Source organism: Saimiri boliviensis, chromosome 4, assembly GCF_048565385.1.
Source record: "Saimiri boliviensis isolate mSaiBol1 chromosome 4, mSaiBol1.pri, whole genome shotgun sequence".
Lineage (NCBI taxonomy): Eukaryota > Metazoa > Chordata > Mammalia > Primates > Cebidae > Saimiri > Saimiri boliviensis.
The window spans coordinates 106,354,281-106,378,757 of NC_133452.1; the positions used below are offsets into that span (position 1 = coordinate 106,354,281).

The 24,477-nt window shown below is 36.0% G+C and overlaps 1 long non-coding RNA gene across 1 annotated transcript in view; it reads left to right on the top strand.

The window, feature by feature from the left end:
- The window catches only part of LOC141584313 (uncharacterized), a 572,289-nt gene that overhangs the window by 242,716 nt on the left and 305,096 nt on the right, over positions 1-24,477 (top strand). The gene's annotated exons all lie outside the window — the stretch shown is intronic.

The following is a 24,477-nucleotide window of genomic DNA, read 5'->3' on the forward strand; positions in this document are numbered from 1 at the left end:
AAAATGTTATTTTTAGCATTTTCCTCATGTTTTTATTTTTATTTTTGTTTTCTCAGGAAACAATTTCCTGGATGTGATACACAAGTAATACTAAGTGTTTGACCAAAAAATTATAAATTTAGCACTGAAGCTCAAGATTCTGTTCCAAAAAGTAATCCTTAAGAAAGGCTGCTTTCCACAAAGTCCCTATTAGGTTAAAATGGATAATGCAAGTGATGAAACCAGCATCAGTGCTTAACACTTGCAGTACAGTAGAATATGCACTGAAGAGTCAAAGTTGTCATTTTGTTTTAAGGTAATATATAAAAAGAATGCTGACTGTGAAAATATCTAAGCATATTTACCTACATTAGCAATAAATATCAAGTAATTATAAAACAACATATATAAATATATATAACTGTTTTATATATATGTGTGTGTGTGTGTGTGTGTGTGTGTGTGTGTGTGTGTGTGTATGTATGTGTGTGTGTTTCACTGGCTCTTTTAACAAATAGTTTCCATTTAGCTTGTGCTAGTTGTAGGTAATGCCTGTATCCTTTGTTGTACCATTGTATTTTTAAATATTTATTTACTCATTTGACCTTTTTTTAAACTACATGCCCCATTTCAGCAGTAGTTGACCATGTGCTCATGCATCGAAAATAAAACAAAACAAAAAAACCCTCTAAACACATTTTTATTTTCAAATAGTATAAATAACCAAAAAATTATAATGAAATGCGATACAGCTGTAGTAGATGTTCATTCACGTAGCAGATACTTATTGAGCATCTACTAAGTGGCGGGCACTGGTCTAGGTAGTGGAGATGAAGAGGCCATCTAGACACTGCCTTCATGGATCTTCCATGAAATAGAAAAAGATAACAATAAAAATGAAAGTAATGAAATTTTTTGATGTCTAAGTTAAGACTTTCAGTATTGGATGTGTTTGAATAGAATATTACAATAGCATTCTAGTCAGAAAGCAAATTATATGCAAAGAACAGTGACCATGATATAAATAAGAGAATGTGCCTAACATGTTCGGGGCAGCTGGGACATACGTTCATAGCAGAAGGGTGAGAGGGAATGAGGTTAGAGCTGTGCAGTGAGCCATACTGACAGATGTAAGTGGAGTAGCTAACAGGGAAACACCAGTGGTTGAAAGAAGTGTGTTGTTTATTTTTGTACAGATTACTTTCTCAGCTCTGTGAATGATGTATTGCAGAAACTGAGTAGACCAGGTAGAAAATTACTTCAATAGTCATGGGAGAGATGAAAGGTGCCTATATTGCAGCAGCAGCAGAAACAGCTATGACATGTTTCTATATTCTATTCCTAAGTGGCAAATATTTCAAATCAATGTGAGTCCCTAATTAGAGACTTAATGTGAGTCTCTAATTACTTACATATGTGAAAATAAAGTGACCAAAGAATTAGCACACAGAAAAATTAATATTTAAAAAATACTAATTTTTTAAGAAAAAAAATACTAGTTTTTCTGTGTGCTAACTCTTTGGTCACTTTATTTTCACATGTGTAAGTAATTTAGATAAAATTGTTTAGACAATTTGATTTTTATGAACAAAATTAACTATAAAATGCCAGAATTATCACTAAATATCATAAGCAGAGCAGCCATAAAGGGCAATATAGATTTCCAGAATCTTTTAATAGATATAGGCTAGTTCCCCCTAGTTACTCATCTTTTAGAAATATTTAAGGGCTGGGCATGGTGGCTCATGCCTATAATCACAGCTACTCTGGAGACTGAGGCAGAAGAATCAACTGAACCTGGGAGGCAGAGGTTGCAGTGAGCCAAGATTGTGCTGCTGTACTCCAGCATGGGTGACAGAAGGAGACTCCATCTCAAAAAAAAAAAAAAAGAATTATTTAGAAAATCTTGTTTATTATTGTGGCTTATGAACTTTTGAAGCATTTCATTGAGCTCCAAAAACAATCCCATTGGGATTTTTATTAGACTCATATATATGTCTTTTTTATTTTTTGAGATGCAGTCTCACTCTGTCACCCAGGCCAGAGTACAGTGGCACAATCTTGGCTCACTGCAATCTCAACCTCTCAGGTTCAAGCAATTCTCCTGCCTCAGCCTACTGAATAGCTGGGAATATAGACACCCACAATCATGCCTGGCTAACTTTTGTATTTTTAGTAGAGATGGGGTTTCACCATGTTGGCCAGGCTGGTCTTGAACTCCTGGCCTCAGGTGATCTGCCCACCTCAGCCTCCCAAAGTGCTGAGATTGCAGGTGTTAGGCAATGTGCCTGGCCTACATACATATTAAACATAAAATTAACCTGGTAAAATAATATCTTCAAATAATTCAAACTTACTCTCTAGGAACTTGACATATCCCTTCAATTATTAAAGTGTTCTATCTCTTGCAGTAGACTTTTATAGTCTTCTCCCTACCAGCCTCTAAGGAAAGCTAATGTTAGATGTTTTAGAATTATGGTTCCCAATATGAAATAGGTCATATTAACTGTTGATACAGAAGATAGCTATTAATATTTGTATATTTTATAAACAGGTAATTTATTAAATTATTTTATTAGCTCTAAAAATTTTAATGAGGTTTAGTGGGCAATGGTGAAATTCTAGTGTATTTATGTTTATAGTTATTGTATTAGTTTGTTCTCACACTGCTATAAAGAACTTCTTGGTAGAAGGTGAAGAAGCAGCTAACATTTTATGTGGTGACAGGAGAGAGAGAGAGAGAGAGAGAGAGAGAGAGAGAGAGAGAGAGAGAGAGAGAAAACAAAGTGGGACATGCTCTACACTCTTAACCCATCGGATCTCATACGATCTGAGTCACTATCATGAGAACAGAAAGGGAGAAACTAACCCCAAGATCCAATCATCCCCCTCCCACAGGGCCCTCTTCAAATTGACATGAGATTTGGGCAGGGACACGGATCCAAACCATATTATTCTTCCCTTGGACTCTTCCAAAACTCAGGTCATCATATTGCAAAATACCGCTTCTCAACAGTCCCCTAGTCTTGACTCATTTCAGCATTAACTCAAAAGTTATAGTGTATAGGAATGCCTGTGATTTCAGTGACTTGATATTGTATCCAGAGACTTTGCTGAATTTTCTTATCAGTTTAAGAAGATTTTGGGCTGAGACAATGGGCTCTTCTAAATATGCAATCATATCATCTGCAAATAGACACAATTTGAGTTTCTCCTTTCCTAATTGAATACCTTTTATTTCTTTTTCTTGCCTGATTGCTCTTGCTAGAACTTCCAATACTATATTGAATAGGAGTGGTGAGAGAGGTCATCCTTGTCTAGTGCCAGATTTCAAATGGAATACTTCCAGTTTTTGCCCATTCAGTATGATATTGGCTGTGGGTTTGTTGTAAATAGCTTTTATGATTTTGAGGTATGTTTTATTGATGCCTAGTTTATTGAGAGTTTTTAGCATAAAGTGCTGTTGAATTTTGTCCAAGGCCTTCTCTGCATCTATTGAGATGATCCTGTGGTTTTTGTCTTTGGTTCTGTTTATGTGGTGGATTACGTTTATAGACTTGCGTATGTTGAACCAACCTTGAATCCCCAGGATGAATCCAACTTGATTGTGATGGATAAGCTTTTTGATGTGCTGTTGCAATGGGTTCGCCCACATTTTATTGAAGATTTTTGCATCTATGTTCATCATGGATATTGGCCTGAAGTTTTCTTTTTTTGTTGAGTCGCTGCTGGGTTTTGGTATCAGGATGATGTTGGTCTCATAAAATGATTTAGGAGGGATTCCCTCTTTTTGGATCATTTGGAATAGTTTCACAAAGAGTGATACCAACTTCTCTTTGTATGTCTGGTAGAATTCGGCTGTGAACCCATCTGGACCTGGGCTTTTTCTCGTTGGTAGTCTATAAATTGCTTCCTCAACTTCAGCCCTTGTTATTCGTCTATTCAGGGCATTGCTGAGCAGCCGTGGGCTTTACCCAGCTGCTTTGTGAACTTCCTTTTGGTTTTGTCTATAGAGGTATAGTTAGAATTGCCTCAGTAAGGCAGACTGCCTCAGTAATGGTGGACTGTGTCTGTAATGGCAGACTGCTTCGGTAATGGAAGAGTGCCTTTGTAATGGTGGCCTGCCTCTGTAATGTTGGACTGCCTTGGTAATGGCAGACTGCCTTGGTAGTGGCAGACTGCCTCAGTAATGGCAGACGACCTTTCCCCAGCAGAGCTGGACCATCCAGGGTTCAGCTGTGTATGCTGTGAAACTCTCAATCCAGAGCACTTCAGATTGCTGGTCTTTGTGGAGATGGGACCAACCAAGCCTGATCACCTGGCTCCCTGTTTCAGCCCCATTTTTTTGCAGTTGAATGGGCAGCTCTGTCTCCTATGCATTCCAGGTGTCAGTTGAAACGGCCTCCCAGATTTGTGTGAGTTTTTGTGCAGAGACCTACTGCACCTGCTGAAACAGCCATGCTGACAACTCCTGGTGGTTTTCAGCCTGGGAATCTCCTGGACTGTGGGCAGTAATAACTCATTTGGAAATGTGTTCACTCACCCTCTGCGTTCTCACTGGGAACTGTTGTTCTCACTGGGAACTGCACTCCAGAACTGTTTCTTTTTGGCCATCTTGGATCCACCTCTTCTCCCCCTCCTTTTTAAAAAATGTGTTCTAAAATGTGAGATATCTAACTTTGCTTTTATTAATGACAACTAAGTCCACATAGACACAAAATCTTTAACAAAATATTAGCAAACTGAATTCAACAAACATTAAAATAATCATTCATTATGAATAAATAGGGTTCATCCCAGGAAAGCAAGCATGGCTCAACACATGAAAATCAGTAAATGTAATACATTAAACCTAACATCAACAGAATGAAGGACAAAAACCCTAAGATTATTTCAATTGATGCCAAAAAAGCACTCAATAAAATTCAATATCTCTTCATGGTTAAAAGTTCTCAAAAAACAGTGTAAAGGAAACATATCTCATCATGATAAAAACCATATACATTAGACAGACCCACAGGTAATATCATACAAAATGGGGGAAAACAGAAAGCTTTTCCTCTAAGATCTGAAACATGACAAAGATGCCCACTTTAACTTCTATTTTTCAATATAGTATAGAAAGTCCTAGATGAAAAAAAAAAAGGAAATTGAAATTGGAAAAAAAAAGTCAAATTATTTTTGTTTGCAGACAATGTGATCTTATATTTAGAAAAACCTAAAGATTCCTTCAAAAGACAACTTGAAATGTTAAATAAATTCAGCAAAGTTGCAGGTTACAGAGTCAACATACAAAAAAAAAAAAAAAAAACAAAAAACAAACAAACAAAAAAAAACAGTATTTCTATATGCCAACGGCAAACAATCTGAAAAAAAAAATCCCATTTATAATAGCAGTAAAATAAAATATCAAGCAATAAACTTAACCAAAGAAGTGAAATATCTCTACAATGAAGAGTATAAAATACTGTTGAAAGAAATTTAAGAGGATACACATAAAAATTGAAAAGATTGTCTGTGTTTATTGGAGGAATCAATGTTGTCAATATGTCCATATGACCCAAAGCAATCTACAGATTCAATGGAATCCCTATGAAAATACCAATTACATTCTTTAAATAGAAAAAAATCATTCTAAAATTTATATGAAATTACAGGGGAGTCAGAATTAGCCAAAGCCATCTTGAGCAAAAAGAACACAACTGGAGGAGTCACATTATCTGACATCAGACATTACTACAAAGCTATAGTAAAAAAAAAAAAAAAAAAAAACCAGCATGGTACTGGCATAAAAACAGACACATAGACCAAGAAACATAATAGAGAACCCATACATTAATCCACACATTTACAATGAACTCATTTTTGACAAAGATGCCAAGAACATAAATTGGGGAAAGAACAGTCTCTTCAATAAACAGTGCTGGAAAAACTGGATATCCAAACGTAGAATAATGAAACTAGACCTCTATCTCTTGAAATACAAACAAAATCAAAATATCATGGATTAAAGACTTAAATATAAAACCTAAAACTATTAAACTACTAGAAGAAAATACTGGGGAAACACTCCAGGACATTGATCTGGGAAAAGGTTTTTTAAGTAAAATTTCAAAAGCACTGGCAATCAATGCAAAAATGGACTAATGGGAATCACATGAAGCTAAAAAGAAGTTTCTGCATAACAATAAAAAACAGCAAAGTCAAGAATCAACCTACAGAATGTGATAAATTAGTTGTAGACTCCCCATCTGTCAAAAGATTAATAACCAGAAAATACAAGGAACTCAAACAACACAATAGGAAAACAATCAAATAATCAGATTTAAAAATGAGTGCTAGATCTGAATAGATATTTCTCAAAATGACCAACAGGTATATTAGAAAATGTTCAACATAACTTATCACCAGAAATATGCAAATCAAGACTACACTGACATATCGTCTCACCACATTTAAAATGATTTTTATCCCAAAGGAAGTAATAATGAATGCTGATCAGAATGTGGAGAAAGTAGACCCCTTGTATACTATTGGTAGGAATTAAATTTGTACATCCACCATGGAGAAGAGCATAAAGGTTTCTTAAAAAAATCTAAAAATAGAATGACCGTATGATCCAGCAATCCTACTGCTTGGTCAAAAGAAAAAAAAAATCAGTTTATTGAAGAAATATTTGCATTCTCTTAATATTGCAGCACTATTCACAATATTCAGTATATAGAATCAACCTAAATGTCCCTTAACAGATGAATGGATAAAGAAAATGTGGCGCATAACACAACGAACTATTATTTGGCCATAAAAAAGAATAAAATTTTATCATTTGCATCGTGGATCGAACTGGAAGACATTATGTTAAGTGAAATAAGTAAGGCATTGAAAGAGAAATTTCATATGTTCTCACTCATGTGTGGCAATGAAAGGTTTTAAAATTTGAACTGTGGAGATAGAGAGTAGAATGACAGTTACCAGTCTGGGAATGGTAGGGAGATGGGGGAATACAGCAGGAATGGTTAATGGGTTAAAAAAAAAAAAAAAAAAAGTTAGAATAAATAAGATCTAGTGTTTGGCAGCAGAATAGGGTGACTATAGTTAACAGTAATTTATTGTATGTAGTGTAACAACTAAAAGAGTGGAATTGGAATGTTAGTAAAACAAAGAGATGATAAATTCTTGAAATGATGGATAATCCAGTTATCCTGATTTATATGCTTATATCAAAATATGACACTTACCCCATAAATATAACTATGACGTATCCAAAATAATTTAACAATTTTTTTAAAAAAACAGAAGATTGTAAAAGGCATATATAATTGTATATAAATAATAGCATGGCAATACAATCTAAATTTTTTAGAATTATGCAGATTATATAAGTTTAATAACTATCAAATTTTTTCTCTTAGAAAAAAGGATGTAGTTTAAATGAAACTATGTTTATTGAAGAAATTATATACTTGGCATCAAATTTTCCTCTTATTGATCTTTCTTTTTGAAAGTAAAAGCTAACTTAACATTCATATTTTTTCCACAGTCTCATAAACTTTGTTCCTCCACACTTTTTGAGGCAGCAGCAAAAGTAACCATTTTAATGAAATAAACTTAAGTGGCATTACTAAGCAGTCTATCAGCAATATTTTATGAAAGAGAATGAAGAAAAGACTGACTCAGCCCTGCAGATAGGTCCCTCATATTTCTAGTTCTACTTTTAAATTTATTAATATTGAACAGATTTTGTGCTCCTGATTAAAGAGAAGAGTGCAACACTCATAATCAAAATAGCTCTGGCCTTGGAGACTAAAGGGAAGGGTATTTCATGGTCAGTCTATTAATAGTAAATTACTTAAAGGTAGAAACAGCAGCCGGGCGCGGTGGCTCAAGCCTGTAATCCCAGCACTTTGGGAGGCCGAGGTGGGTGGATCACGAGGTCGAGAGATCGAGACCATCCTGGTCAACATGGTGAAACCCCGTCTCTACTAAAAATACAAAAAATTAGCTGGGCATGGTGGCGCTTGCCTGTAATCCCAGCTACTCAGGAGGCTGAGGCAGGAGAATTGCTTGAACCCAGGAGGCGGAGGTTGCGGTGAGCCGAGACCGTGCCATTGCCCTCCAGCCTGGGTAACAAGAGCGAAACTCTGTCTCAAAAAAAAAAAAAAAAAAAAAAAAAAAAAAAAAAAAAGGTAGGAACAATGTCTGTTTCACTTAATGTTATATTCTTACTGCCTAGTATAGTACCTGGAGTATAACATATGCTTCATAAATATTAATTGAATGAGAAATTTAAGTATTTAAAATATGACTTTTTAAAAATTTTATGTACTATTACAGTGAGGTTCTCTACAGCAGGATGTTAGGTTTGATGGGGCCTTAGGGAAGCTAGGTATACCTATGTTTAAAATTTTGTAGACTCAGTCCACATAGCATTCAGGAAACAACCTGTGTCTTTTTTCCACCAGTTCCATAAAGTTAAACACTCAGAGTATTTGAGATTGTATTTTCAGGTTTGTGGACAATAAAATTCTCCAATGTAAGGGCACAGTCTTCCACTGAGTGAGAGTGTAGAAAATCCGTTGATTAGAATCATGCATCGTTTAGGCAGAAATAAACAAGAAAAAAAGCTAAATTTTAACTTTTTATTTTGGAACAATGTTATGTTTATAAAAAAATTGTAAAAATAGAATAAAATTTCCATATGCCCTTCATCTAGCTTCCCCTAAAGTTAATATTTTACATAGCCACAGTACATTTGTCAAAACTAAAAATTTAACAGTATGAAATTATTGACTAATCGAGACTCTACTCAGACTTTGCAATGTTTTTTAAGTCCTTTTTCTACCTAGGATTTAATATAAATCTAGGATAGTAAATTACATTTTATTTTCATATCTTCTTGGGCTTTTACAATCTGTGATAGTTTCTCATTCTTTCCTTGCATTTTGTTTTAATGATCTTGATCATTGAAAGCTCATTCAGGTTAGTTCCTGTGTCTTCTCATTACCTCACCCTTTTTATTTTCTTTCTTTTCTTTATTTATTTTTTTGAGTACCTTCTTTATTTCTAGCACTATAAGATGCTCTAAGCACATTTTGTATTTTCCTTCTCAACCCTGGGATCAAGCCATTCTTCAAGGAGGCCTACTTCCCTTTATTTAAGAATGACATTTAGAGCCTAAGATCTGGGTATGAGTGTACTTTTAGAATGTCACTTGCTTCTAGCTCTCTTGGCAGATAGAGAGAACTAACAAATGTGTGTTTGTGTGTGTGTGTGTGTGTGTTTGTGTATGTCTGTGTGTGTTCTTTTTGATGATAGCTGTTTTTCTCCCTTTCCTCAAGAGGCTTACAATCAGAATTAATTTCTGATATGTCTGTATTTTTCCATGTCACTCTTGTGCCTTCTCACCACTTTTGAGTTTCTAGATATTTAAGCCATTAGTGTCTTAGAAAGAGCGCTGGATAAGAAAGGCAAAAAGTTATTTACATATGTTCACCTAAAACTTTTCATTCTAAAGTAAGCATACCAATTCCTTATTTCTTATTGGCTTAGCACATAGAATACACACACACACACACACACACACACACACACACACACACACACATACACATATATATATACATGTATATACACAGATACACACACATTTATGAATCACAAAGTACTTGAAATGAGCTATCTTACTTCGAGTAGCAGTTCCCTTTTTCCCACCAAAAATATATATCATGCTCAATTTTCTGTGTTCTTATATACATTTATTAATTTTAAGTAATGTGCGTTAATAGAGACAGGGTAGTAGAACTGTTTTAACATATTTTATTGGTGCATATCAAACTAGTATAGTTCAATTTTAAATCATTATAAGTAGATATGGTTTTTGTAGAATAAGGAAGATAACTAATACTTAACAGCTTTCATTTATATTAACTTAAATTAAGTTATCATACATTCAAAATCATAGACAAAGCAAACAATCTAAAATATTTAGCAAAACTTCAACAGATTAATAGCAACAGTGACACTGATGATTGATGTTTCCTGTAATTAAATATAATTCCTTGAATCTCATGGAATGATACAATGGAATGGCATGTACTTGGATTTACAGTTCTAGCAGTGAACATAGGCAGTAGACTAGCCAGGATATGTTCATCAGAATTCTATTTGGCTGGCTGAGGTCACCAAATGTGTCCAGTATATCAAGTCTTAATGTAACATCTGCTGACATCTTTAAAGCCACAGAAAATGTTGCATTTGTGAAGATGGAGACAGGAAAAAAAAAAGATTGATATCAACGTGCCAAACTTCTCACTCTAAAAAAGCTTATGTATTATAAAAAAAAAAAAGATTCAAGTTATTGAGGAATATATGACTCTCATGTGATTCAAACATAAGAAGTAACTTTTTTGTAGTGTGTGAAAAAGATCTAAGTGAGTCTACCCTTACTTTCCCTGTAAGGTTTGGGTTAGGCACAGGTCAGGGGAAGGGAAATGGAAAAGAAGGAGAAAGAAATTGTGGTGCCTGCCATATGCCTGGTAGCAGGCTGTGTTCATTATAGAATATTAATTAAGTAACTACCCACTCTCAAACACTGCAATGTGGGTATTTTGATCTCCATCTAACACATAAGAAAACAGACTGCCGTTGAAGATGTAAATACACATCTCATTAAGTGCTGTAGTTGAATCCCTAATATAGAATTAGCCTGTCTCCAAAGACTTTGCTCTATACATACTATTATGATTTGGAAATTATTTATTTATTTTAATATTAACTAAATGAAAATGTAAATGAGAAGCAAATCTGCTACAAAACATGTCAAAAAATTTATGTTAAAGTCAAAGAAGAATGATCCTTTCCAAGTACCCTCTGGTTTGCATTCTTTTACCAGTGTCAAATGTAACCTCTGGCCCATAATTTTTATAATAAATGACACAGATTCTTTCTCCGGAAAAATCTGTGTGTAAAGTAACATCACCACTTCTTTATCAAATTCATCACAAATGCCAGTATCGTTAGAATTTTAAAGTAATAGCAAATTGGCTTGCCATTTGTAAAACTAATTTGAGAAGATACAGATGGTATGCTCTTATATCTACCAATGATACCCATGTTTAAACTTTACAAATCAAGCAACAAGTTCACATCACATAGATACAATAATTTTATTTACGTATGTATAAACCAAAATTAATTTAGTCAAAAATATTTATTGAGTGACTACTATTGTATTATTTTATACACTGAAAATCAAATACATTTCTTGATCTTACAGAATTTTTATTCTATTTTGGAGAATACAGTAATGAAAAAATACATGTAATGTCAGATAGTTGTGTTTTGAAATAGACCATAGTATGGGGAGTATGTTCTTTTAAGGCCATTGGTCAGAATCTTTCTTTTGAGATGATAATTTTGGACCAAGACCCAAATAAAGTGAGAGAATGAGCATATTCATATCTAGGGAAAGATAATTCCAGGCAGAGGGAGCAGCAAGCACAAATGCTTTGGGAGTGGAGTGTGCTTGGTGTGCTAACGGTACAGCAAAGAGATAGTGGTGAATTGTCAGGGGAGCTATTATATATAGAAGCATGCAGGTTGTCGTAAGAATTCGAGGCTGTGTGATAAGAAGCTATGAGGTGGTTTTCAGTAAGATAGACATTTAATCTTACTTATATTTAGAGAACTCCAAACTGGCTACCATATTGAAAACAGCCAGGAGAGGGCAAGTGTGGAAGCACAAAGAGCAGCCAAGAGGCTGTTGGAATAGTCAAGACATCGTAAGAACTTCCACCTCCTTTCCAGTGAAAAACTAATCATGGGGAATCTGGTGTTTTATCCAAGGACTTTTAAAATCAGTACTTAAAATGCTGACACACTTTGTTTTTCTTTTTTAATTTCCACAAGGAGCAGCTGACAGTGAAGTTTCAGAATGAATTTTCAAAGCACTTGCTAAACAAAGGCTGTAAGTCTTGGGCATTTATATATACGTGTTAAACACCCTTGTCATGTATGACAAAAAGAAGATGTAACATTTGTGAGCCCTGGGGAGCCTGACATTTCCCTAAAGGAAGTTGCAGGATCCTTCCTTCTCTTTTTAGTAGCCTTCAGTTTGTACAGCCCTCTCTGGGCTGCCATTGGCAAGGGGTTCTTGGCTGAGCTACTAACTTTCAGATGTAAAGTAATGTGAACCTTAGTATCCCAGTGACCTTCACTGAGTCATCAGGTTTATGATCTACTGGCACTTGTATATGTCCTAGTGAATTTGAGGGACGAATAGCTCTGAATGCCCACATTTTTAGTTACATCTCTGACTAATGAATGATCTCAAAGGAACACAAGGGCTTTTCTGTTTTAAAGGCAACAGAAGGACCCACGCTTAGGAAGAATTGATCTTAAGTGCTTAAGTCACCATAGAGTCATTCAAGAGGACTTTGAATTGGACACTCTTACTTCTTGGTATTGTCAGCAGAATTAAGGATAGGTAGCTGGTTGCTAGGGTGAGAGAAGAGATAGAAAAAAGAGATTTAACTGCTAACAACCCCAGATTTGCCTACTATGGTGGAAATGCCATGATAATTATTCAAAATGTGAACACTGAGCTAGCATGTCAGTAAAATCAAAGATACAGATGATAAATAACAACAAATAAACACAAAATACAACTTGTGCCACTGTGCATCTATATGGGAAAAAGAGAGAGAAGTTTAGTGTCTCATGCATGCCACATGGGATTGAAGAGAATCTGGGAAAGTAAGTCGGATCCCACAACTCCCTAAATAACTGTATCTCTGAGTTTGCTTTAATGTTCCTCCTCTTGCCTAATCCCACATGGGTGCAGAGGCAGCCCATGAGGCCAGCTTCTCCCAGCCCTCCACATTTGTAGCAGACTAAAATCTTCCTCCCTCTGTCAATTCCTTACCCACAACCACTGCCCTATTTCTGGTAGCATAGGTAATGATCCTCCTTCACTCTAATCTATATCTGAGGAGCAAGTAAGTAATCCAATAAGTACTATCTCATTCCTGACTTTAAAAAAAAAATTTAGCTTCTTCTACCCAAAACCCCTAAACCAGAGGAATGGAATCATCTTTTCCTTTTCTTTCACCTCCATTGTAGTTTCTACGCTTTTGACTAAAGAGTCATTGGCAATGAGAAAAAACAGATATTGGCTTACCAGTCAGCAGACATGTAAATAGCATTTCCCAGGTTCCATAGATTTGGGTCTAAAAAGTTCATAATAGAAGTTGTGATGATTCTGACCTCCTCCAAATCTCCCAACCCTCAATTATAATTGTGGTCTATTTGTTCTAATGCCTATGTGAATAGATTATGGGCACTATCTCTGGAATATGGCATGTTTGAATGGAATAAGAAAGAGAAAAGAAATACCATACCACAGAAAATAATAAATATTAACTTGCCTGCATTTTTTTTCTTATGGGCTTGCTATCTCTGTCTCAAAGTACAGCTGGTAGAACTGTAGAGCTCGGAAGTTCACCCAGACATATGCTGGCTGGGTCAACGTGCAAAAGAAATGTTTATCTAGTGTTTCAAACAGAGTAATTGTTGGAACTCCACTTTTCATTTATGAGATACCACAACTAACTAGGCTTCTACTGATTTTATAACCAAGAAAGAATAACTGGGATAATTATGAGTTTTTTTGGGGTTGGTGGGTGGGAATTTGGTACTGAAATATAACATAATCTCACATTGAAGAACTTCAACTTTAATTCGGTATTCTCAAAATATAAATGAAGATTGTTTCTAGAGGCCTAGTTCTAAACTTTTGAATGTGGGTGGGGTGGGGTAGGGTTGAAAATCAAAGAGCAATGTATTTTTTGAGGAGAGTCAATATATTCTACTGTTTTTATCCATCCATTCAAGTTTCCTACCAATTGATAAATGAGGCAAAAAAAAGTTAGCTTTACACTGATAAAAGTAATATCAGAGAATATGACTTAGCATATGATTCTTAACATCAGACCTCCACAAAATAGCTTGGTCACTGGCAGAAGCTGTGCTAACAATTGTTGGCTTCCACATCTAGACAGCTTAGAGGTCATACGTCTTGGAAGAACACAGCTCTCTCTTGGAATCTTGACCTCTAGGAAAAAGTGAGTAAGGGTCACACATGCTTAGTTTCTCCTAAGTGTACTGTTTCAGGTTAAGTATTTTCTTGTCAATTGGAATTCCCTTCACATGAAAGGAAATATTAGAAGCCTGGAAAAATTGTTACTCATTCACTTTGAGTGTATCCTTGTGAGTGATTCTATCCTTTTTGTTGAAACCTCTGCCCTATCATCAAAGCTTAGCTGAACTCTGGACCTTACTTGTGAATTTAAAATAATGCCAAAAATGTGTTTTTTATTTGTTTTGTTTGTTTTTAAAGAAAGGTCAGCCAGTAGTAGGTGAAAAGATAGAGAATGGAAGTAGACAAGATAACAATGAATGAAGTCTTAAGCTTGGATTCAGATATATTCATTTTCCTTTTGTATTTCAAATGATTAGCAGGGCATACAACTATGATTAAATAATGATTTTAAAGAAGAATGTGAATGTGGAAGAGAAAGATGAAGAAGAAAATATCACATGTATTTTATAAATATGTACAACTATTACATATCAATTAAAATCAAAAGCAATCTTTATTAATAAATTTTTTTAAAATCCGAAATATAAGAAAATAACTTCTCATGACATCTTGATTATATATGTCAACATCAATTGTACTAAAAAAGCTAGGGCAGTATTCTGGCATTACTCTCCATCTTTAGGGGCATTGCATGAATAAATTACATGAAAGATAATAAAAATATGGGGAGATTCATTCTGGCTGAAAATGCTTAAGGTGTGCCATGTCCTGATAATCAGCTGTTGGGAGTAGAGTAAGTTTTCTTTTTCTTTTTTTGAAATGGAGTTTTGCTCTTGTCACCCAGGCTGGAGTGCAATAACACAATCTCAGCTCACTGCAACCTCCACCTCCCTGGTCCAAGTGATTGTCCTGCCTCAGCCTCCTGAGTAGCTGGGATTACAGGTGTGTGCCACCATGCCTGGCTAATTTTTGTATTTTTAGTAGAGATGGGGTTTCACCATGTTGGGAGGCCAAGGCAGGTGGATCATCTGAGGTAAGTACTAAGTTTTCTTAAAGGGCAGTCCCTAGTCACTAGAAATTCTTTTCTGTATTCTTCAAATATAAAAGTCCACAAATATATACATTCCATATTTTAGTTAGAAAATAGATTGATTTAAATGTCACATAAAATTATATTGTAATATGAGCTGCTCTCATATTAGCAGCTTTGACCTTTATCCAACTCAATGTAAGAAAGTTAAAGACTTTGGTTGTCCCTGTGTTGTTTTTTGTTTTTTGTTTTTTTAATGGCAACACACATGTTTATTGAATTTTCAGTTTCATTTCTTCTGAAGCACATTTAGTTAGCAGAAAGAAATAAATCACATTCCTTGTCCTCCCCCACAGCCAAAGATTTCTGGGCAGTGCTGATGTGACGTACTCATAGGTGGGTCTCTGGCCCTCAGAGGTGGCTTTGGTCTTTCAGCTTCAGCAGTTCTGGGAAGCCAAGGACACTTTCATATCCTCCTCCCTGCTCTGCAGCTCACCTGAGAACAGCTGTCTCATTGGAATGTCTTGTGTTTAAGGAATAAAAATCCCTGTTTCAGGTTTGAGTGCCCAGGTATACATACTGGATCCAGCCCAGGATTGGAGATATTTTCCAGAACACAACATTACCTGAGACATGACCAGTTCACACTCTTCTACTTTCACAATTTCAGCTTCTTCAGAAGAATATTAAAATTGCGAAGACTTTTTTTTTATAAGTGTTGTGCCGTGTCCTTCCTCTGTGCCCTTGCGTGTTCATTTATGTCAGACCAGGTGCACTGGTATGTGATGAGATCAGAATTCTGCCTCCAGCGACACATCAAAGATGACCTTTGATGTACTTTTGGTTTTTGTTTCACCATGTAGATTATAAAATTCATCACTCTCATTTTTATGTCAAAAAACATCTGCACAATCTGAATGTCAATACCTTTGGAATCTATTAAACAACTGAAATTGTAAGAAAAATTATCCACTCACAAAACTGGAGATACAGGCATGTTCAGAAATACAACTGATGTGCACATAAGCTGCAGAAGGCAGAAGCTGTTGAGGGCACTTACATGCTAACCACTATAGACATCTGAACAACAGACATGGACTAGGTAAAGGTGACAGTTCCAGAGGGCCTTATAATTCTCAGTTTTCTGGACTTTCTCTCCAGAAACCCCCAGACTCTAAAAAGTACAATCCAAATACATTTGCTATGGGTAAAAATTGGAGAAAATTAATTACTGAGAAGTATACCAGGAGCCTTCTCCAAAAGCCTCTACAGGGAAGGACTTTTCCAGAAACTTATCCTATGTGGGAAAAAAAAAAAAAACAAAAACAAAACAAAACAAAAAACCTCCGGTACCAGATTTCTCCCCTGTTCTTCTATTATTACATGAATGAGTAAAGTTAGCCAATAGGGGTAAGATGTAATTAAGTAGTTCAGGGACTCTAAAACCAGAAAAAGGAGTAACAGCCCCAAATGAGCTTTTCCCTTTGAGATGCCTTGTAAATAAAGGTCACAGCCCAGAGGAGGAAGCTGATCAAGGCTCCAGGTTTCCATTGTAAGAACAGACAGTGCTTACCTGCACAGCACAATACATTCTAACCAGTATGATACCTCTGGATTCAAGATGAAAGCGTGACAACGCACAGACTCTATCTGAGGAGGAGAACATAAAAGAACAGAAAGACAATGGCAGACAATAAGAAAAGGACAATAGAGCAATCTGAAGTCTCTGACATCAGCATTTTTAAGACCAAGGTCTTAGAAACTCCTTCACTGACCTCAGCTTCTTTGATCATGGGCCTTTTCTGGGTTCCTGGCTGTGAAAAGGAAAATAACAACCTGCATGCACTCCCCAAGTCTCCACTTGTCACCTGTTTGCTTTAGATCTCTAGGATAAAAGAGTGCGATACCTGGGCCTAATGTCAGTGTAGGAGTCACTTTCTATAGGCTAGATACTAGGAAGAAGGGAACGTGTGTGATATTGGAATAGAAGACATGGAGTGGCTTTAATGTGAATGTTTCTGCACCTGCTGCTGTTCTCAGATGCAGCCTTCAACTACAGGAGCTCAATGAAGAAACAAGCATCTTCAAAACTCTTGCAAGACTTTTGATTCATTGTGGGTCTACCACTGATTCAGCGCATCTGGAGCTTCAGAGAAGGGGCTACCTCCTGTGTCACAGAGTCCTTGCTTTGGGTCTTCCTGCAGAGTTCAGTAGGTTTAGTAAGGCTAATGCATTTTTTTTTCAAAGGATGGTGTCAGCAGCATATGGTGTCACTGAAGGAGTATTGTAAACCAGAACACAGCCATTTGATGCTGGGCTAGAGAAGCTGGGGGGAGATGCTTTGTGAGCCCTGACAGGAACCTCCCTGTAAGGCAAGGGCCAGTCTAAAGGGAGCGCTCAGAATCACCCAGTACAGGTTCTAGCCCCAGAGCAGGTGCCTAGGGCACTGGGGAAGAGTTTTCCTCTCAGAGGATGCGTCTTCCTTTGTTAGATAAATGCTAAAATAAGTGTTCCACAAGTTGCTGATGTGCCCTTAAATTTTCTGTTACATATGAAACATTCATGTAACTTAAGGCAATGAGAACTGTTTTTTAAAGTGAGATTCTAGGATTTCAAATATCTTAATAGTGAGAATATGGTTTTACTAATTCAATTGATAAAGAATTGTGGGAGTCACTATGTTTCTGTGAATAAAAAATTCAGATTTCATTGTTAAGTAAATGCTGCCTACATTTTGTATGTGACAAGGCATTGGTGGATATGAAAGTGTAGCAGGTATACAGACCAAGTGAGTCAGAAATCAATATATAAAGATGAGGATCTATGGATATGAACTTCAAGTATATAAATACTTCACAAAATGCTAATAAATGGAGTTCCAAATAAACCCCAAATTATTCAAGGGACAAATTTCTTGACGGTTATTTTGGGATCAGTGAGTTCATAAAGAACTCCAAACTCTTGTTTCATTTCCTGGTTCCAACTGTCCATGAGATGAGAAAATCATCTCTAATTATGCACCATAGGGCAAATCTGTAAACTAAGAGTGTTTCTGTTGAAGAGCCTCGGGGATCAGGAGACCAGGCAGGTGCTAGAGACATTGTCTCAGGAGCACCCAGGAGATCTCAGAGAGATCTGCTGGACACTCACGTGAGACATCCAGCAGTCACTTTCTGAGTCACCAGTGACTGACCAGGATAAGGCCAAGGCACCTACTCAGTGACAGTTCCAGAAATGATCCAGGTGTTTTCCATGCTAATCAAATGTGGGTTCACAGTGAGGCTTGTGTCCTGTGAAGGCTTATTCTTCAGTGAAAGGACCTCTGTTCATAAATGTTCATAAATGGAGCATGGCATGGTTTTCCTTAAGCAGGATTAGAGCTTGGACCATCAGCATCTCACTTTTGCTTTGCTGATGTCATTTATCTTGCCTTCTTTTTTTTAAATTTCTTCTTCTAAAAAAATGGGACATGTGCAGAATGTGCAGGTTTGTTTCCTAGGCATGTGTGTGCCATGATGATTTACTGCACTTATTGACCCATCCTCTAAGTTCTCCCCTTCACCCTTCACCCCCCAAAAGACACTAGTGTGTGTTGTACCCCTCTCTGTATCTATATGTTTTCATCGTTCAACTACCACTTATGAGTGAGAACATGCAGTGTTTGGTTTTGTGTTAGTTTGCCAAAGATGATGGCTTTTTTTTTTTTTTTTTTTTTTTTTGAGACGGAGTTTCGCTCTTGTTACCCAGGCTGGAGTGCAATGGCGCAATCTCGGCTCACCGCAACCTCCGCCTCCTGGGTTCAAGCAATTCTCCTGCCTCAGCCTCCTGAGTAGCTGGGATTACAGGCAAGCGCCACCATGCCCAGCTACTTTTTTGTATTTTTAGTAGAGACGGGGTTTCACCATGTTGACCAGGATGGTCTCAATCTCTCGACCTCGTGATCCACCCACCTCGGCCTCCCAAAGTGCTGGGATTACAGGCTTGAGCCACCGCGCCCAGCCAAAGATGATGGCTTTAAGTTTCATCCATGTCCCTGAGAAGGACACGATCTCATTCCCTTTTTATGGCAACATAGTATTCCATGATATATATGTACCACATTTTCTTTATTCTCTCTATAACTGATGGGCATTTGGGTTGATTCTATGACTTTGCTACTGTAAATAGTGCTGCAGTAAACATACATGTGCATTTGTCTTTACGGTAGAATCATTTGTATTCCTTTGGGTATATACCCAGTAATAGGATTGCTGGATCAATGGTAGTTCTGGTTCTAGATCCTTGAGGAATCACCATGCTGTCTTTTACAATGGATGAACTAATTTATATTCCCACCAACAGTCCAAAAGCATTCCCATTTCTTCACAGCCTCACCAGCATCTATTGTTCTGTGACTTTTTAATAATCATTCTGACTGACTTGAGGTGGTATTTCATTGTGGTTTTATGTTTTTCTGATAATCATTGATGTTGAGTTTTTTTCCATGTGTTTGTTAGCCATGTAAATGTCTTCTTTTGAGAAGTGTCTATTCATATCCTTTGTCCACTTTTTGATAGTTTTTTTTCTTGTGAATTTAAGTGCCTTGTAAATTCTGGATGTTAGACCTTTGTCAGATGGGTAGATTGCAAAAATTTTCTCCCATTCTTTAGGTTACCTGTTCACTCTGATGATAGTTTCTTTTCCTATGCAGAAACGCTTTAGTTTAATTGGATCCTGTTTATCAATTTTGGCTTTTGTTGCCATTGCTTTTGGCATTTTTGTCATGAAGTCTTTGCCCATGCCTGTGTCATGAATGGTATTGCCTAGGTTTTCTTCTAGGGTTTTTATGGTTTGGTGTTTTACATTTTTACATTTAAGTCTTTAATTCATCTTGAGTGAATTTTTGTATAGGTGTAAGGAAGGGATTCAGTTTCAGTTTCCTGCATATGATTAGTCAGTTTTCCCAGCACCATTTACTGAATAGGAGATCTTTCCCCATTGCTTGTTTTTGTCAGGTTTGTTGAAGACCGGATGGTTGTAGATGTGTGATGTTGTTTCTGAGGTCCCCATTTTGTTCCATTGGTCTATGTGTCTGCTTTGGTACCAGTACCATCCTGTTTTTGTTACTGTAGACTTGCAGTATAGTTTGAAGTCAGGTAGCATGATGCCTCTAGCTTTGTTCTTTTTGCTTAGGATTATCTTGCCTATATGAGCTCTTTTTTAGTTCCATATGAAATTTAAAATAGTATTTTCTAATTCTGTGAAGAATGTCAATGGTAGTTTGAGCATTGAAGCTATAAATTACTTTGGGCAGTATGGCTATTTTCACAATATTGATTCTATCCACGAGAATGGAAGGTTTTTCCATTTGTTTGTATCCTGTCTTATTTCCTCAAGGAGTAGTTTGTAGTTCTCCTTGAAGAAGGCCTTCACATCCCTTGTTAGCTGTATTTATAGGTATTTTATCATCTTTGTAGCAATTGTGAATGACAAGTCTTTTATGATTTAGTTCTCTGCTTGCCTATTGTTGGTGTATAGAAATGCTTGTGATTTTTGCATATTGATTTTGTATTCTCAGCCTTTGCTGGTGTTGCTTATCAGTTTAAGGCATTTTGGGGCTGAAATGATGGGGTTTCCAAATGTAGAATTATGTCATCTGCAAACAGAGACAATTTCACTTCCTCTCTTTCTATGTGAATACCCTTTATTTCTTTCTTTTGCTTGATTGTTTTGGCCAGACCTTCCTATACTATGTTAAATAGGAATGGCGAGAGAGGGCATCCTTATCTTGTACTGGTTTTCAAAGGGAATGTCCAGCTTTTGCCTATTTATTATGATATTGGCTGTGGGTCTGTCATAAATAGTTCTTATTATTTTGAGAAATGTTCCATTAATACCTAGTTTATTGAGAGTTTTTAACATAAGGGAACTGTTTTTTACAAAACAGAAAAAAATTAAAAAGAAAAGGGAAGTTATGCCATTATCTTGAACACATTTTAGAAGGTGTGGATAACATAATGTTAAGATTGAAGCAGTATAAAAATCAATGAATTCACTATTGAATATTAGGAACTCGAACATCTGTAGATTTGGATATAGCCCATATGTTGCACAGTTTCTTAATTGGAGATGGATTAGTTTTTAAGCAGTCGTGGTATAATTACCACTTACTATAACATTTTCTAGTTTTAGTTGTTTTGTGTAGAGTAAGATTTATAAGAAGATATGCTACACTATCAAATTCTATATAAATTGTGAATAAGAATAATTATAGTAAGGTATTCAAAATTGATAACAGATTCCATTGGAAATTTAATAATTTCTAGAAGAAGAATAAAAGATAGAATTCAGAGTCTGCATTGGGTATGTACTGAGGAGGATTAAAATACGATTGACAAAATTAACTGATTTCATGGCTCATCTTTATGTAGTATCCTGTGGTTCATAGTGGATAGAAGTGTTAACTCGGCAAAGAGTTAGAATGCGCTGATAAACACCCTTAAGTCACAGCTTGATAACTGGCCAACCACATGGGAATAATTTGAGCTGTGACTGATGATTGATGATGGATGAATTATCGAACTCTCCAAAAAAGAGTTTATATTTACTAAAGAGCTACAATTTCTTAACCCAAAAGGAAAGCAGTGTATATTTTATTTTTGGCAAATAAGGAGTTGTTTTGTGGGGTTTATTAAGTTATTTACTTATGACATTACATCTGATTGCGCTGTATAGAGTCTACCCTTTGTATACATGGGTTCTGCTTGAGGCGATTCAATTAATCACAGACAGAACATATTTAAAAAAAGAAACATAACAATAAAATAATACAAATAAAAATATAGTATAACAACTATTTACATAAAATTAAAATTGTATTGATATTAAAAGTAATTTACATACGATTTAATGTTTATGAGAGGATATGCATAGGTTATATGCAAACACTATGCCATTTTATATTAGGAACTTGAGTGTCTATGGATTTTAGTATTGGTGGAGGGTGAGAGGTCCTAAAACCAACCGCCCCTAGATACTGTGAGATGACAATACTTTGTTTTTTTTTTTTTTTTTTTTTCCAAAACTGAATTTACTTTGCCACATATGGCTACCTCCTCATTTAATGTTTAAAAAATAAAACAACAAAATATATTTCAAAAAGCGAGACAATAAAACCAGACTATCAGATAGAATCTTTCTTTTGCCAACTATCTTTGGTGGTTTTGAAATCCTTTTAAGAAAATGAAAAATAATGTCTTTGGAGAGAAAAACCAAACTGGTCTAATCTATTGTTTTCTATTCTTTAGACAAAAGTAATTAACTTGACCTGTTACTTTCCAATCTGTTGCTTGATATCCTTCATTGTGTAGACACACCTCACATCAAACAATTCTCCCAAGAAAACACAACAAGGATTTATGTCTGGAATGCATTAAATTTAATTATTTACAAAGTTGCTTTTTACCTAGAATCTATGTGTGCAGAGCTCACTATAAATTTTTCATTTGGTTATGTGTACATGGATATTGAAAAATTTGTGAAATAGCCATTATTTTGTAATGATATTGTTCATTGTGTGATCAAACTGCAATTCCTGCCCTCTCATTGAGCACTTGCATCAATCTAGCTGATCTGGTGGCTGCTGATTCTTCTCACACTTCATTGGAGAAAGACAACATCCCCCAAAACTGAAACACCATTCCAAAGCCCTTAAGTGTAGGAGCAATTGCAATTCCTTGCCATAATCCCTGTGATTTTTTAATCTGCCTGGTTTCATTAAAGTGACAATTAAATATCTGCTTCTCCTATGCTTTAGAGACACTGCTTTCCACTGTCACCCAGCTACTAAGTTTCACATACCCAGCATATTAGGAGAGTGTGATGAATGATACAGTTATTAATTAGTTCTGCATAAATGTCAAGTACTTGAGAATCCAACTACATTACACCTCATGGCTTCTGCTATCAGCCTTTGTTCCCAGCCAGTCTGCTCCAGAGGGTACCACTAGGTAAATCAGGTAGTTAGAATTCCTTCTTTTCTCTATCAGACAATGACAAGACTGAGATCATTAAATCAAAAGCCCTCCCAGCATCAGTGCATCAATTGACTTGTAGAGTCTTTGCTATAACCCCAAAGACTCTCTGAGCCATTAGTTGTTATTTTTTCTTATCTCCACCTCAGAAAGCTTTTAAATTTAGTTTTTTTTTCTCCACTGTGCCCTAGTTTCTACAGTATTACTAGTGGAACAGTCTATTTTGAATGCTTCTTATGAATGTCCAGGCAACTGGACCCCAATTGAATACTACAGCTTCTCCCTCCTGCATTAACCAGTGCCCTGACGTTGGTCAGCAGACTAAGTTACAACAAATTCAGCTCTTTCTAGAGTTTAGTCACAAGGAGCTGGGGTCCAATCAACCCTGCAATTTCTGTTTCCTGCCTAGGGAAGAAATCCTAGGGAGAGAGCACTTGGAACTTAGTACTTAATCTCTTTCCTTCCACACTTCTGAAATTGTCTATTTTTTTCTCTAGGCTAGATCAGATCTCCCTGTCACTCTGGTCCCTACCTCACTATCCCTCCACGTATCCTTAAAGCTAAATCCTGGAATGATTCTGATATACCTTTGTTCAAAGTTGTTCAGATTTTTGGTCTTTCCCTCAAGCTTTATTGTCTAAGCAATTTCCCAAAAACCCAGGGATTCTTCCAAGTATTTCTGCCATGAATGCACCTTTTCCACCTTTACCAAGCATGCTCTCTAGCATGGTGGTCTAAACTGATACTTTCCTGAAACTTAATAGGATAAGAGGTACCTATTGTCAGCTTGCCTGAAAAAATCACAGCAAGGAAGGTGTGCTGTGTTTTAGAGTGTGAGCATGAACAATGTCTTTTTATATGAAAGTTTTATACGGGAGGTGCAAGACTGGCATTGATAACAAGATACCAGATCACTAACCCAGAACCAGCTTCAAAAGTGGAAGTTTTCTCAACCTGTTGAAGAACTTTTATAGCAAAATAATCAAAGTGTTGGAATGGGATGCTTTTCAATATAATGTTTCATGAATCCTGAGATCTTCAAAGGGAAGGAAAAAAGACTTAGAGAAAAAAATTTCGTGAATTACCTAGTCAATGTTTTCAACTATAATGTTTGAAAATTGAGTAAGTAGCTAACATAATAAATCTTTTAAGCTATAAGTGGTTTCTATTAAAAATCATGACATTCCTCCCTTAACCCCTGCTTATATGATCTTATTATTTTAGTAATTGTCTTTCACCCACTAAAGCATGTGAATTTATCTTTTATTTTACTAGATTTACTAAAAGTATGAGCAGTAATCACAGGTAATTTAAACAAGAGGAGAAATATGACTTTCAATGAAAAGGATAACATGTTG